Here is a 15,491-nt window from a genome sequence, read left to right on the forward strand (position 1 = left end):
TTTATTGACGATCTCATTAATACTTTATCCTCTGTTTCTTGTGAATTGTACTATTTGCATATGACTGTAAAATATTCAAACAAATATATTCTTTATCAGACGTAAACTCCTTACAGAGTAGACTTAACTCACTCTCCGAACGCTTGGTAGGAATAACTGTGTCTCTACAGTTATTTTGTTAGTTTTCAATTTTTCGCTCGATTTTTATCATTTGACGTTTTACCTCATTGTTCTTCAACTTTTTAAAATGTTTGCATTGTGCTACATCATTGTAAATATATTTTTCATCGCGGAACTCTGTAGTTCGTCTTATCGCTGTTTTAGTTTCCCAAATAAATAAATAAATAAATAAATACATAAATAAATAAATAAATAAATAAATAAATAAATAAATAAATAAATAAATAAATAAATAAATAAATAAATAAATAAATAAATAAATAAAATAAATAAATAAATAAATAAATAAATAAATAAAAACCAATAGCAGCTAGTGCATCCGGATCTTACAAAAGGAACGACCCGTAGGTCCGGTCGTGCTGAAATAGTACTTTCTGGCCCAGGTGAGGGGAGCAATGACAAACTATCTCAATCCTCATGGTGCCTAAATGCCTCATTTTCAGTCGAGTGGCTTCTTTCTGTTCAGCGATCTTTATGCGTATGTGTCCTTTGAGGCTATCTAACCAACTATTCCTTTGCCTTCCAGATTTGTCTGTTGCCTTTCACCATTCCTAGAATGACACCCTTTCCCAGTGTGGTACTTCTAGGGCCGATTGTATATATCGTTTTATCTTAGATCAGAGACGAAATTGATCTCGGTTCACGCAAAACTCGTACATTTGTATAGTATAAACGTTATTCTGAGATCAATTCGCACCGAACTAAGATCAACTTTGACTGGAGAAGTTTCTCCGATCAAACTCTTTGATCTTAGTTGTTCAAGGAGTTGTTTCCTACTTGAGATACAAGAACAGCTGATTGTTAATAAAATATTACCTGTGTTTTTACTATAAATGGTTAAAAAAATTACACTGAAGTCTAACCTCATACGTTGCTACCTATATTGTCCGTATATAGGCAATATTGCGCTTCTTTTACAACAGTGTAATGAAATAATTCTATAACATATCCTCGATAAGTTGCTTACGTTATTATCTTATCTCGTTCGTATTTTACAGATTTCTGATTACTCTGATATATCTTCTGATGATGAAACTGATTAATTTCGTCGGGATCCCCGTGTGTTCTGTGAAAGAGGAAATCCAATGAGAGAATTGAGTGATAAGATGTTTAAGATGAGGGATCACTTGGGAAACGATACCGTGGAACTGCTAGAACTCAAGTTGCGTGATATTCTAGTTAAACCTACTAACTCCAATGCACATGTTAGTAATAAGTATGAGATTATTTGTCACGGGAAGTGTTCAGTTAGTCGTTACTGCATGTCGACGCAGCGACAGTCTGCAGAGACATTCATCGTGTAGGTTATCTAATCTCATTGCTGCAATGAAACACGAGTTTATCAAAATGCCTTTCGAACAAATTGACGTGAGGAAAATCATGCGTGATTTTTCCGATGTACAATACTTCCCTGGTGTTCTAGGCCCTATATATTGTAGCCACATACCTATAATATCTCCTGGGGAAGATAACACAAAAGTTTATAGGAATCGTCATGAGTGGTTTTCGCTAAATGTTCAAGTTATTTGTGATGCGCGGCTCAGGTTCCTAAATATCGTAGCAAGATGGCTAAGATTTGCTCACGATAGCAATATCTTCATTAAGTTACGATTTTATGGTCATTTCGAAACAGGAGACATTCCAGAAGGCATAGGCCTACACCTGGGAGACAATGGCTATCGGTGTTATCGTTACCTACTGACTGCAGTACCGGTGCTTCATGCCGAAACAGCTGCAGTGCGAGCTTATAATCGAGCCCATAAAGCAACCAGGTCAGCAATAGAAAGGACATTTGGGCTTGTGTAAAGACGGTTCCCTTGTCTCAGTATGGGGCTAAGAGTGAAGTTACCTCGTGTTTTTTTTTAGAATTGGCTTTACGTCGCACCGACACAGATAGGTATTATGCCGACGATGAGATAGGAAAAGCCTAGGAGTGGCAAGGAAGCAGCCGTGGTCTTAATTAAGCTACAGCACCAGCATTTGCCTGGTGTGAAAATGGGAGACCACGGATAGCCATCTTCTGGGCTGCCGACATTGGGCTCGAACCCACTATCTTCCGGATTCAAGCTCACAGCTACGCGCCCCTAACCGCACGGTCAACTCGCCCGGTACGATTTCGAATAGGGCATCGTTGACCTCCCTGGAAAAATTATAACTGTCCTTTTTCTGCTTCATTTCAGTCAATTTTTCTTTATTTTTTTTGCTCGGCACACAGAATAAGAAGGAAAAGAGATTCATTCTGCTCAATGCGACTCGCGATACTCAGCTGTTTCTGCGCTGTTCCCAAGGGCTCGCATATAAACTGGGATCAAAATTGAACTTCGATTTGTTGATCTTAGATCAGTGTTATTCAACACGACACCGGTCTGATCTTATATCATTTTCTGAACATATATTAAAACTGATCTCCAGTCAATGATGTTTATACAATCGGTCCCTACTGTGCACAACGTAAGATAGCCTTTGTCTCATTGTACTCCCTACGAAGGTGATTTTTGGTTTGATCTAGTTCAAGAATCTCCTATTAATAACTTTGACTGCCCATAGAGTTCTCAGAAGATGTCGCTAACACCAGCTTCCTGTAAGCTTTCTTCAGGGTCTATGCTTCGCAGCCATAAGAGTGCATGTTTTAACTCACATATTGGCAGTATCCTTCGAGACATTAAAGGAGTTGAACTCTTCCCAGTGTTCATATAGACGAATCTTGATTACACATTCTGGCGTGTAATTGTTTAATATTTTATATTCTATGGGATATTCAGTCTATATGGATAATATGAAGTTGGTAGAATAACTGACATGTTTGAATAGTAACCTAGTTGGTGTTGGATTACACGTTCGTTTTCGTGAATAATGTACTCCGGTAAGTATTATTACTACCTGCATTGACAGATAATGTTTATATGTTTTCAGAAATAAATGTTCAAGTAGCTATGACAGTCTATCAGGTCATCAGTCATGAAGCTGGCTTGATCCTCAATGGGACACCAAAGGTTATGGAGTTATATAGAAACCGCAAAAACCGCCAAAGTGGTTTGCTATTGCTCTCCTCGCACGGCCAGAACGTACTGTTGCAGCACAATCGGATCTATGTACAGCATCTTTCATAATATTCGGGTGCACTAAGCGTGTTCGAAAGTCATTACTTAGCTCCACCCGTACATCAACAGCTTCCGCACTGATACAGCCATAAATGAGACTGAGACTTCGTGGAGGGAAAATTACATTCTTTTTGCGTTCAGTCTGCAAACCTCTGTGAATTAAACAACCACCAGCAGAAATATCTATTTTTAACTAGCCATAAGGCCACAGTTCCATACCTCCTATCTTTATATCACAAAAACTGAACCTAACCACCGTCACCTCGTTCTCCCTATTCTTCTCTTACCTTTCATGGCCGAGCCCATTATTCCACTTGGTATCCCTATCCTTCTCCACCTTACTTGAACCCTCAACCGAAGCCGGATTTAACGTATCGTCGCTTCACCGGTAAAACGTTGTATCCCACAAAGATCTTCCGATCCATTATTCTCCTTAAGACTGGTCACGTCTCCCAGCCACATATGGATACGCAGTCCATCAGAACAATGTCCGTTGTGTTCGTTTTCCTATGCCGACGAGTAAACGAAAATTAACCTTACTTGCATTATACACTAGGAGTGCGTAAATACGTAATCCAAACGTACATTCCTACAATACGGTACAGTAAGGTTCATTTTCCTTTACACTTGGGCATAGGAAAATGAACACAACGAAATTTGTTCGGATGGACTGCATATCCATACGTGGCTGGGAGGCGTGACCAGTCTTAAGGAGAATAATTGATAGGAAGAGCTTTGTGGAATACAACGTTTTACCGGTGAAGCGACGGTATAGTTAATACACTGCGTTTATTTCTAACTTAGCTTTTATCTGCTCATTTCTATTTTTTTTATTTTTGTGCAATCTGCTATACGTCGCACCGACACAGGTAGGTCTCATGGAAAAGATGGGATGAGAAAGGCCTAGGAGTGGGAAGGAATTGACCGTGGCCTTAACTAAGGTACGGCCAGCATTTATTTGCCTGGTGTGGAAATGAGAAACTACGAAAAACCGTCCCCAAGGGCTCCGGACAGTGAAGTTCGAACCCACAATCTCCCAAATGCAAGCTCACAACTGTGCGCCCCTAACCGCATGGCCAACTCGCTCAATTTCTAGTGCCTTCTTTTCAAGTTCCCAGCGGTTTTTACCGGCAACCATTCCCTCTACATTCATGTCTGTTACTTCCGACTTGAATGATATAAGATTATAAGTATTTTAATAGCGTTACTACCATGTACCTAACTGGAGCCCGTCCGTTTTAAATTTAACTTTCTCCCAGTTTTGAAACTGGTGGAGAATTTCAAGAACCTGTTAACCAAAGCTTCATCATTATCTTACTTCATTATCTGCAATGAAATTCAAATCCATCCCATTATATAAATTGTCTGTTACGTTTGATATCGACGCTTATTAGACTGATGTTGAGGTCACAGAGGTGTAGTGAAGTGCGTTTATTATATCTGGAAGTTTTCAGAACTCATTATCATAATCTAGCATTCTCACTTACCAGATCAAATTAGGCCATTTTCTTCATGTAGTATTGAAATTTATTCACTGTTGACACTTAGCAATTATTGTTGTGAAATTACCAGAAATTCAACAAGGTTGAACTGTTTTATTGCAACCCTTAGTAGAATTATGGTAAAAATTACCCCCACCCCACCCCGTGCCCCTAAATAAAGGGCTAATGATGGGGGTTCAAGAAAGAGAGAACATTGCTCTGCATTGACAGGCCATATTTTTCATTCTCAATGATGTCCTGCCAAACGTACAGGTAGATCACTCCAAACATTTTCCTATCCCCACTAACACCAAAGACAATTTTAACTGTTTGTGTTTACTTTCTCCCGTTATTTAACGTTGTCCTTAAAAAAACAAGATATAGTTACACGCATTGTAAATGGTGGATGGGGTTCTGGATTGGGGCTCTGAGGCCCATAAAGTAAACACCTTAAATTCACTTATTCAAGTTACCTGACATTTGTGTGTATTTTATGTGGCTGAAGAGACAGGTATTTCATTATCTTTTACTTAACTTTCTTCTAAACCGAAGTATTTCAAGACATTTTATGCTTTGATGTGTACGTATGTATATATTGACAAGGCGGTTTCAAATGAAACTATTTTAAACATTTCTGTAATACATTCAGACTAGTCAATACGGATCAAACAACCATATTAACCTATCATGTTAAGTTTATCAACAAACATCCATCCAGAAACGTCCCTTAAGAAGCTAAGACTCGTATCTGAGGATGTCCTTCCTGTCCATTATTTTTCCTTAAGACTGGTCACGCCTCCCAGATGCATACGGAAATGCTGTCCAAAACCACAATTGTCGTTGTATTCCTTTTCCTATGCTTATGTGTAAGGGGAAATGTACCTTAAATACATTATATAGTAGGAGTGCATAAATACTTCATGCAAATATCGATGGCTTTCTTTAAAAACCTCGTAAGTCCGAATACTCTTCCTGTCCATTATATTCCTTAAGACTGGTCACGCCTCTCAGTCCCATATTTATATGCAGTCCAAAACAATAATTTTCGTTATGGTCATTTTCCTCTGCCAACGTGTAAAGGAAAATGAACCTTACATACATTATACTGTAGGAACGTGTAAATTTGCCATGGAATCAACATCCCTACAATTCGGTACGTTAAGGTCCATTTTCCTTTAGACTTTCGCAAAGGAAAATGAACACAGCGAAAATTATTCTGATTGACTGCATACAAATATATGACCGGGAGGCGTGGCATGTCTTAAGGGATATAATAAGTAGGAAGAACATTTGGACATACGAGGTTTCAAAAGAAAGCCATCGATATACACTACAATCCTGCAGTACGGTACGGTTCATTTTCCTCCTGCCCGATCACTCGTAGTGTTAAGAAGGAACTTCATAATCATACCGTCGCTGCAGAAACAAAACCTCGCATCTGACACCCCTACCAGCCCACAGACGTCTTGTTAATGCCTGCAGGGCCTGCGTTGCAGGCGGACTAGGACCTTTAAGGCCTTCTCTCGCAGCACAACGACTGAATCCTCAACGAGGACCTGCGCCAAATTATTTAAAAATCATCATAGCAATGAAAATTGATACAAAAATATCATATCGTCGCTGCCGGGACAAAACCTTCTATGTAAAATATTTTAGCTTAGAACTTTGATCGGTAAGTTTCTGTCATCTAAGGTGCAATATTGTGTGAATATTGTCAAGGCATTCTCGCTTATCATAATGTATGTACTGCGGGTCAGTATATCTCCAAAAATATTATCACATAGGAGGTTTTGTCCTGGCAGCGACGATATATTAGAAAATGATAGTTACTTGATGTGTAGTGCGTCTGAGATAGTATTATGCACAAATTTTACTGAACGTATAACTTTTGTCACACATTTTTCGACAACAATATTTGCGTAAAAACAACTACCAGTCAGTTCTTTGCTCAGAAGTAAAAACAGGCTTATCAGTTGAGCAGTTTGATATTTGTCAAACTTTATTTGAATAGTTTTTGATTTAATTTTATTCGTATATTTTTCTGTTTTGTAATGGAATAAATTATTATAACTGAGACTTAGGTATCGGTTACAGGGTATAGTTCTTACTTACTGAAAAAATGAAACTAATTTTAAGTGCGAACAACTAAGTGGTGTATAGGTGGCAATTCAGCAGATTTGCTGCTAAACCACGGAGGAAGTCAAAGAAAACCGATTAAATTTAATTTTTCATAATCTTACAACAACGAATAATCTCTTCGTTTATATAATTTGACAACATGTTACATTATTTCTAGACTACCTGGTGTAATCAAATTTATATTAGTTACTCATAGTTTTTACATTTATTTGAAGGGTCCAGAATTTTTATTTTGGCTAGTGGGACCGTATCATATTCGTTACGTCCCTATCAGAGCCACACATGGATATGCAGTGCATCAGAACAATTTTCGTCTACCGGGAGTTACCGTCTACAGTATTCTCCCTAGCTCACGTTTCTGTATTTTTACACTCTCCAATGGAGGTCAACTTTCCTAATAAATATGTATTCATGAAGATTAAATGCAAATACAGTAATATGTAAATTAGTATTTGGGGACATGATTCATGTTACGTACGGAGGAGAAAGTTGTTACTGCACATGTTCACTTAAATATATATCTACTGTCCGAACGAAAATTGACTTCGACTGTTTTATCTAATAAGATATACAACGCAATTGGGAGATATTCGTGTGGAAATCTTGGATTCTACGAGCATAGCAACGAACTTAAATGTAACGTACATAACAAAAATACAAACTATCCACTGCGTCTGACTCTGGATTCCAAGATCGCCGGTTCAAATACGACAGAGGTAACTGGATTTTTAAAGGTTTTAAAGGATTTAGAGAAGTCTCCTCGACACTCCATGCAGTACAATGTCAGCGCGCATAAGATCTCCGGTTAACACTTAGTGTTTAACCGACGATATTAATTAAAGATCAGACGCAGATCGTCCAAGAGTGATACGGTTTACTATACCATATGGTGGAGTAAAACTTAACGTCCAAAATAGACATGCAGGCAGCCTCAATAATGTTAAATTGAAATGTATACACACATTAGTAGCTGAATGTGGGTATATTATTATTATTATTATTATTATTATTATTATTATTATTATTATTATTATTATTATTATTATTATTATTATTATTATTATTGCAAGGGAGTTATATTAAAACCAGACGTTACATGATAACGTGATAAGAGGAATTAAAAATACTTTAAAACAAGAAACATGGATATAGAAAATTATTTTGCGATAGTGTGACATAATTACATTCCAACACATAAGACTTCACAAAATATTAACAAAATATTACTAATGATCCTTTCCAAGTAGCGTAACATAATAACTACAACACGATTACTCACGAATTCACAAAAAATTACAGAATATAAGTTAAAACATTCCATTACAAGTAGTGTTGCATAATAATCACGTCGCAATTGCGTATATATTCAAACAAAATTTAAGTATTTCCGATACTGTAATACTACAATTAACAATACATTAACCTCCACAATGTCTTAACATTGCACTTACAACGTGATCAACTAGAATCTAACACAAAATTAGGAGGATAATGAAGTCCTTTCTTGAAGTACCTCATATTTTGGGAAAAAGGCCCTTAGACTGCTGTAGGTAAAATATTCCAATTATCAAATATCCGATTGCCTGGGGGAGAAGTGGGATAACTCGGAAAACCACTTTGAGGATATCCGGCGATATTCAGGCCTTACTTCATATGTACAGAGCATCTTAGGATACTTTCCATCATATTTGTTCTAGCAAATGTATCCATCCTTCTCTACGGTACTGCACATTGTATACGGATTTCTACATAAAATGCTGTACACGCATTGAGTAAAATTATACTAAACTACATGTCTCTTAGCGTTATCCGAGAAACACCACTGGGAAGACCCCATACGTTTTTTGCGATGTAAGGTGCACGTGGGGAATTTATGAGGAAAATGGCGGGCAACGTATCCTACCGCAATGCACAAACGAGTTCGGGAGTTTCTGCTAAAAGGGCAGGTTCACTTGCCTACTGTCATTCACAATGGAGATGTAGAGTTTTAATTATAAAGCCAGGTCCTTCTTCCTAATGCAAGTCGGAATCGAGTTGGGGGTTTTGGTTATAATCGAGAAATGTAGCTCTATCTGAAGCTAAAAGCGAAGTGGACGTATTGCCAAAATTAAATTTCCTTCATTAAATTGTGATGATATGAGTTATGGATTTAAGAAAGCGATAACAAGAGAAATTTAGGCCCAGGGGTTCTTGGATAAGAAAATGATTTACGGTGTTATTACTCAAGCCTAAGTAGGCAAAGCAGAAGCAAGAAATTATAGCAGAAAACGGAAGTAGAAGAGAAATGCAGTAAAACGTACAGCAAATCCCACAAAACACCTTACGGTGTAAAATCATGGGCTACACTCCGCGTACAGCTGAAATATTAACAACTACACTTAGAACTATTCGAATATGATTGTAAACTCCAACGGTATTTCGGAAATGTCCCGCAGAATGGCAGCTGGAAGTCTATCTCTCTTTCTACCCAACGAACAATCATGAGTTTACAGGAATAATGACGAAAATGTCCTTACGTTACTTCCCTGCTGGCAAGCAGCTAAGGACGTTGCCATGGTAACCGGCAGGCTCATTGTCTTTCATCCAATGCTGAGCATGAAACCCGCAAAAAATACTAACTTTTTCCGTCATTTGAAGGATAAGCGAAATTTTGTACATGACAAAAGTGTTTAGAATGAAGAGAAGTTTCACATACGGTCTTCGTATTTTTTGGTTTTCGTATAAATCCGTATTCTATTCAGAGATTTTTAAATGATATCCATATATAAACCTTCCCCTAGATGTGTGTACTCTATGTGTGAAGTTAGGTCGTGATCTATTCAGCCGTTTCGCCGTGATGGTAGAACAGCCGGACAGACAGATACGAAAGCTAAAAACCACTGAGTTGACCTAAACCGGATAAATATCTGAAGAATTGAAAATCTAAACGGAATTACAGACGGCGGACTCCCTACAACTTTGTTTATATAGATTGTTCGGTGCCCAAATGTGTGTGTCAGTTTTAGGCGAGGGTTCGTTGTACTACTATTGATTTACTTGATCATCTTGAACTCAGAGATGAGAATGATATACTTTTGCCTGTCACTAATTCCAGCTGTCCTACAGGGTTTGGTTATTTATGAACGGCAGTGTATGTACAAGATGTTGTTCTATGTTCAGAATAAAACTTTCCGAGCACACAAAAGACTCAAAACAGCTCGATATCTCCTTCAGGCTTTCTTAATGAGAAGCTTCATCTAACTTGCAACAAACGTCCGCCCTGCACGTAGAGCGTGGTGCATCGAGAAAGAGAGAGCGGAGACTTTCCGAACCGTGACCACTTCATATTTCTCCCTTTGTTCTTTACTATGTGACGCCCCTAACAACAATGTTTCGTACTCGCTCGACGACATGACTAAACAAGAATTCTGCTGTGTACTTCTTTTTCAGGGTCACATTCCTCCTAGTTGTAAAATGAACTACACAAGAAATGTATTCAAAAAGTATTTATTTTATGAATATTTGAACGGTGGTGACTTGATGGTGATTATTTTTAACGGAAAACACAACAAGGAATACAGCAAAGAAACCTCGTTTACCTTATTCTTCCTCACCTTCTCTGAGCTACTTGCAGTCTCTACAATATGTGAACTGAGCCTGTTTTACTGCCGGATCCCTTTCCTGACGCCAATCTTAAGTGGAGGAATGTAATAAATTGCGTATTTATGTAGTGGTTTGCAATATTAAGTGCTGTATGTAAATGAAGATTTGTATTAAGATGTTCCCCCGACCTTGACGACAACCATCTCGCCTTGATTGTGTATACTGAGTCATCTTCCCGAAGGCTAGTTTTATCCCTAGTAACTGTGACATCAGATATCATACGCAGCCTAGTTGTTACTAGGCAAACTAGGAAAGTTCATCGTTCCTTTCTTCATCGAGTCACTAGATGCTATTACATTTATCAGCTTACACTAAACGAAGTTATGAAGGCCATTTTCACGTCATACATAACAAGGTTGTGATGGTGATTATTGTTTTAAGAGGAACTGGGCAGCCATCCTCTATTAACATTAATCAGAGCGAAAAGATAGAAGGGGTCCGAAATTCCGAAACTGAAGTTATGGGTGAAAGGAAGACAAAGGCCAAGAAGGGCGTGAAAATGAAAGTCACCCTGTGCCTCGAATGCTCTCATACCGTCGGTGTAGGAAAAGAACAATAGTTGACCAAGGGAGGTCGGTTAGGATAGACAAAAGTGAATAGTCTGGCAAAAGTAAGTGGAAGCAATGTCAGAACTCAGGTAAGGGCACCGTGGTCACCAACCCACGCTCCAAGGTTAAGAGTCGCCTCTTACGGTAGGCAGGGGATACCGTTGATGTATTCTACCGCCTCACCCACAGGGGGGGATCATAATAAGGACTGGCTGCACAAATGGCGTTACTAGCATTGCCCATACCTTAGTCACTCTCATGTTGTCGAAGCCAAGGATGGAGACAGGTCAATGAAATTAACGATTGTATTCTCGTCCACACCAAAGGACATAGCACAATGTAAATATTATGTCCCATCAGAAACTGATCTGGGCTTCACTTAACAGTAATCTATATAAATACAGTTTCACAGGGTCCGCTGTATGTAATTTCGTTTGTTTCCTCTATTATTCAGATATTTATCCGTTTTAGGTCAACTCGGGACCGTATCAGTGGTTTTTATTCTTCGTGTCTGTTTGTTTGTTCCACCATCACGGCGAAACGGCAGGATAGATCGAGACCAGTCCTCACATTTAGGGCATACTCATCCCGAGGAAGGATTTCATATCCGTATGATTTAAACATCTCTGAAAATCTAGGAAAACCAGAACATTTTTCTTGCATTTTCTCTTATACTACTGCTTTTCTGTAAAATACATGGACTGTATGTGAAAAGTCCTTCATTATAAACAACTTTCGTTATGTTCATAATTTTGTTTACTCTTTAAATGATGGAGAAAATTACTTTTTTCTGCAGGTGTCATGATCTGCATTGAATGACCGACAGACCAACAATGAACCTACAGGTTATCATGGCAACGTCTCTGACTGCTTGCCAGCAGAGAAGTAACGCATTACCATTTTCGTTATCAGTCCTGAAACTCGTAATTGTTCCTTGGGTAGAAAGCGAGAGAGACGTCGTCAATGGGCCATTCTGCGGGTAAATTCACGGAATACATTTGGAGGTTACAATGTGGGAAAATACCTCACTCCTCATTTCCCCAGTACGCCTCTTCAGTGATGCCTAGGCCGTCTATGACAGCTGATGGCAGAGCTGTTGAGGATCCAACCAGCCTTAGGGCTGACTACTGAGCATACATACACATAGCCTATTTAGTGTTTGATTTTTGGGGATTCAAATGTTTAACTTTGTGCCCTTTTTAAAGGACACCAGGCATGCGGAGTATTCAGCTACATATACAGGGTGTGAACCAGGTATATGAACGTTAGAGAGTTGGTCATACTGATAAATAAATGGAAAAAGTAGATATCTCGCACCGTTGTCATTTGATTATCTGCAAAAAATAGCCAATCAGATCGCTTCGCGGGCGATTTCAGATGGGCTTTGCGAGAGGGTGTTGTTTATGACCGGCTTGAGAGCGCCAATATAAGAAATGAACTTCTCCAGGGGAGGAACTTGAACAAGGCTGAAACCCACGATGTGTTAGTTTTTGATGCTCATTTCTCGGCATGGTTTTCAATCCCGACCAAGCCAAGTGCATATTTAGCCACACAGCCTTGTAAAGTCCATTAGAATTTGACCGCAAAGTGATCTCATTGGTCACCACTTGCTCGAGATATCAACGTAACGTTTTCAAATTACTCATCAGTATGACCAACTCTCTAACGCTCATATACTAGGTTCACGTTCTTTCTGATCACTCTTTATAGTAATTTTCTTTTGTGGTTCGTTAAAGGAGGGACAAAATTTTAAATGTTGCATTCAAATCAATATAATACTTACGCTATTATAGTATGGAAATGAGACAGGACCGTAATAATTAAATTGGCACGGAAGTTGGATCCTTCATTGAGTGGTTGTCCCTGTCCGATATAATACTCTACTGGAACCTCGAAATATAACACCTCATTTATAACAGGTAAGAACCTTGCTGCCAAGTCTGGAAGTGTACGGTCGTTTACGTGGTAAAACACACAAGGCTTGAGAAAGCTGCAATAGACGTAAGAAACAAGACCTGTTCAAACATCTCCCAGGAGATATCTCAAACTCCCCGAGGGAAGTTCCGGACTAACCAGACTTGCTTTAAAGAAGCTTGTCTTGGTTTAGGACGACGACAGTACTTTCCGCTGAGTTATAATCCCAGCCTAGGGCCACTCGTATTATCGTGCCAGGTTCTAAACGTCTTTTGAAGGAGAGAAGATTACACCTCGAACATACGCTCATCTCTACGAGTATTGCAGATTTATTCCTCCTAGTATTTACCTATAAATAAGAACACAAGTCCGTCAACAGTCGCTTACGGATTGGATTATAATACAGCCTTGGAGAATATGTTAATTCATTTAATTACCGTATTTTTTCTCCAAAATGCATATTAGAATCTAAGTACAATGGAGCTGTTTGTTAGTCATTGGTCTCCTCTTTTCAACGCAGATTGACATGTTTTGTCCAATGTGAGTTGTATCACGACGTGTTTACGAATTAGAGCACGTGATAGTCGAGTGCCATTGTCACTGAATTCCCATCGACGTGGTCACCGGTCGAAACCCGTCTAATGTATGCGGTGTTTTTGAAACGAAAAGTTCACATCTATGTGGAATGGATTCTACGTTAACTTGGAGGTTCTGGAGCTAAGATCACGTAAAACTAGAAATTTGCGTGTACGATTAATGACTTGTATTAAAAGCTCGTTAGTGAGTATCCGCGCTTGCTAAAGCGCCACGGCTATGAATCCAAGCTCTGCATTCGGGAGACAAGTGGGTTTGAACCCCAGCATCGACTGTCCTGAGAATTGTTTTCTGTGGTTCCCCACTTTCGCTTCCAGGAATATGCATGGACGGTTCCTATTTAACGTCCTTCCTGAGTTTCAATCACCCTCATTCATCTTCATTAGCTCATCTGAGGGAATCCGGCCGTAACACCTGCTATAAATTTCATCTCAACTCATCCCTAACCCCCACCCCGTATCAGGAAACTGGACTACTAAACTCGTTAATATGTTAAAGACGAAGAACAGGTTATATGATATTATTTAAATAATAATTTTGGGTCTTTAATATAGTTAGCTTTTAGCGTGATCGTCAACTCCTGTTGCTCAGTATTTAATTTCATTCGAAAATTGTGTCATATTTTTTTTCGTATTGGGCAAACTGAAAGGATATTTAACACATTCCTTATTAGCAGGTCAACAACACATAAAGCATAACATCTGATCAGTTATTTTTCTAGAAAGCAATATGGTGAAGTTCCGTTTAGGTAAAGATGTAGCCTTATTGAAACAACGCATTCTATGCGGTCTCCAAATTTGGAAAACATTGGGTAGGGCCAAATACACACGTTTGGTTGAACGATGAGTGGTACGAAAATGGGTATTATCACGTAAATATACTTCGGCTCAATGTGTTCGAACAGCAGCATCCGGATTTTGCTGCTGATGATGATCTTTTGAGTGGTCCATCAGATACGTATCTCATGTACCGGCTATAAAAAACAATACTCAAAATTCAACAGATGACAGAAGGGTCTAAAAAAATATGTTTACTAAACGACCTCAAGTTAAAAATTGACCGTTGAAGTACATTCAAAATGAAATGATTACATTTGAATTTAATTCTAATCCTATTAAAAAACTACTCAAAGTGCGGCCACCTGATGGAATAGACACTCTGCAACGATCTGCCATTGTCTCTCGTATACGTGCAAATGCTCCAGGCAAGTACTGTAGACAGTAAGCAGGAGCAAGTACTCGAACGACAAATTCTTCCTTCAGATAGGAAATTCAAGTGGGGTGATGTCGGGAGAAGGAGTGGGCCATGAAATGTTAATTATTGCAATTAAATATAAATGACATGGTTTCTTTAACAATAACTTGGTCATCAATTTCCGACCTCTGGTAATGTAATATAACATTCGTTTTGGTATCTCTGTCAACGCTAGGAGTTTGAGAATTGGATTTGCATCCTGTGTAAATTCCAATTCTGAAATCCAGATTACATAAATTATTCATCAAATAATTTTCTCGTCATTCCTGGCTAGTTTTTAGTTTTATTTCCTTTTTAAATTTTGCACCATTAATGCGTAATTTTCCTCAGTTCTTTGATTAATTACTTTTGCTTTGTTCTGGGTTATGATCTAGTCATTTCCTGATCAACACATCTGAAAATCGTCGGATCTTTGAATAAACAAAAACATGCTGGCAGACAATGGATTTTCTTTGGTATTTAAGAACTTGTGCTGTGGGATCATCGTCGCCTCCTGAAATGCAGAGAGAGGTAAATATTGAAATCTGTACAGTGTAAATTATATTTTATATATTCTATTCAGCTAACATATTTGATTGCCTGATGGTAATATTCTTCTCTTTCTTTTCATTTATTTTCCACTTAGAGATTGCATAATG

The sequence above is a fragment of the Anabrus simplex genome, chromosome 1 (genome assembly GCF_040414725.1).
Source record: "Anabrus simplex isolate iqAnaSimp1 chromosome 1, ASM4041472v1, whole genome shotgun sequence".
Lineage (NCBI taxonomy): Eukaryota > Metazoa > Arthropoda > Insecta > Orthoptera > Tettigoniidae > Anabrus > Anabrus simplex.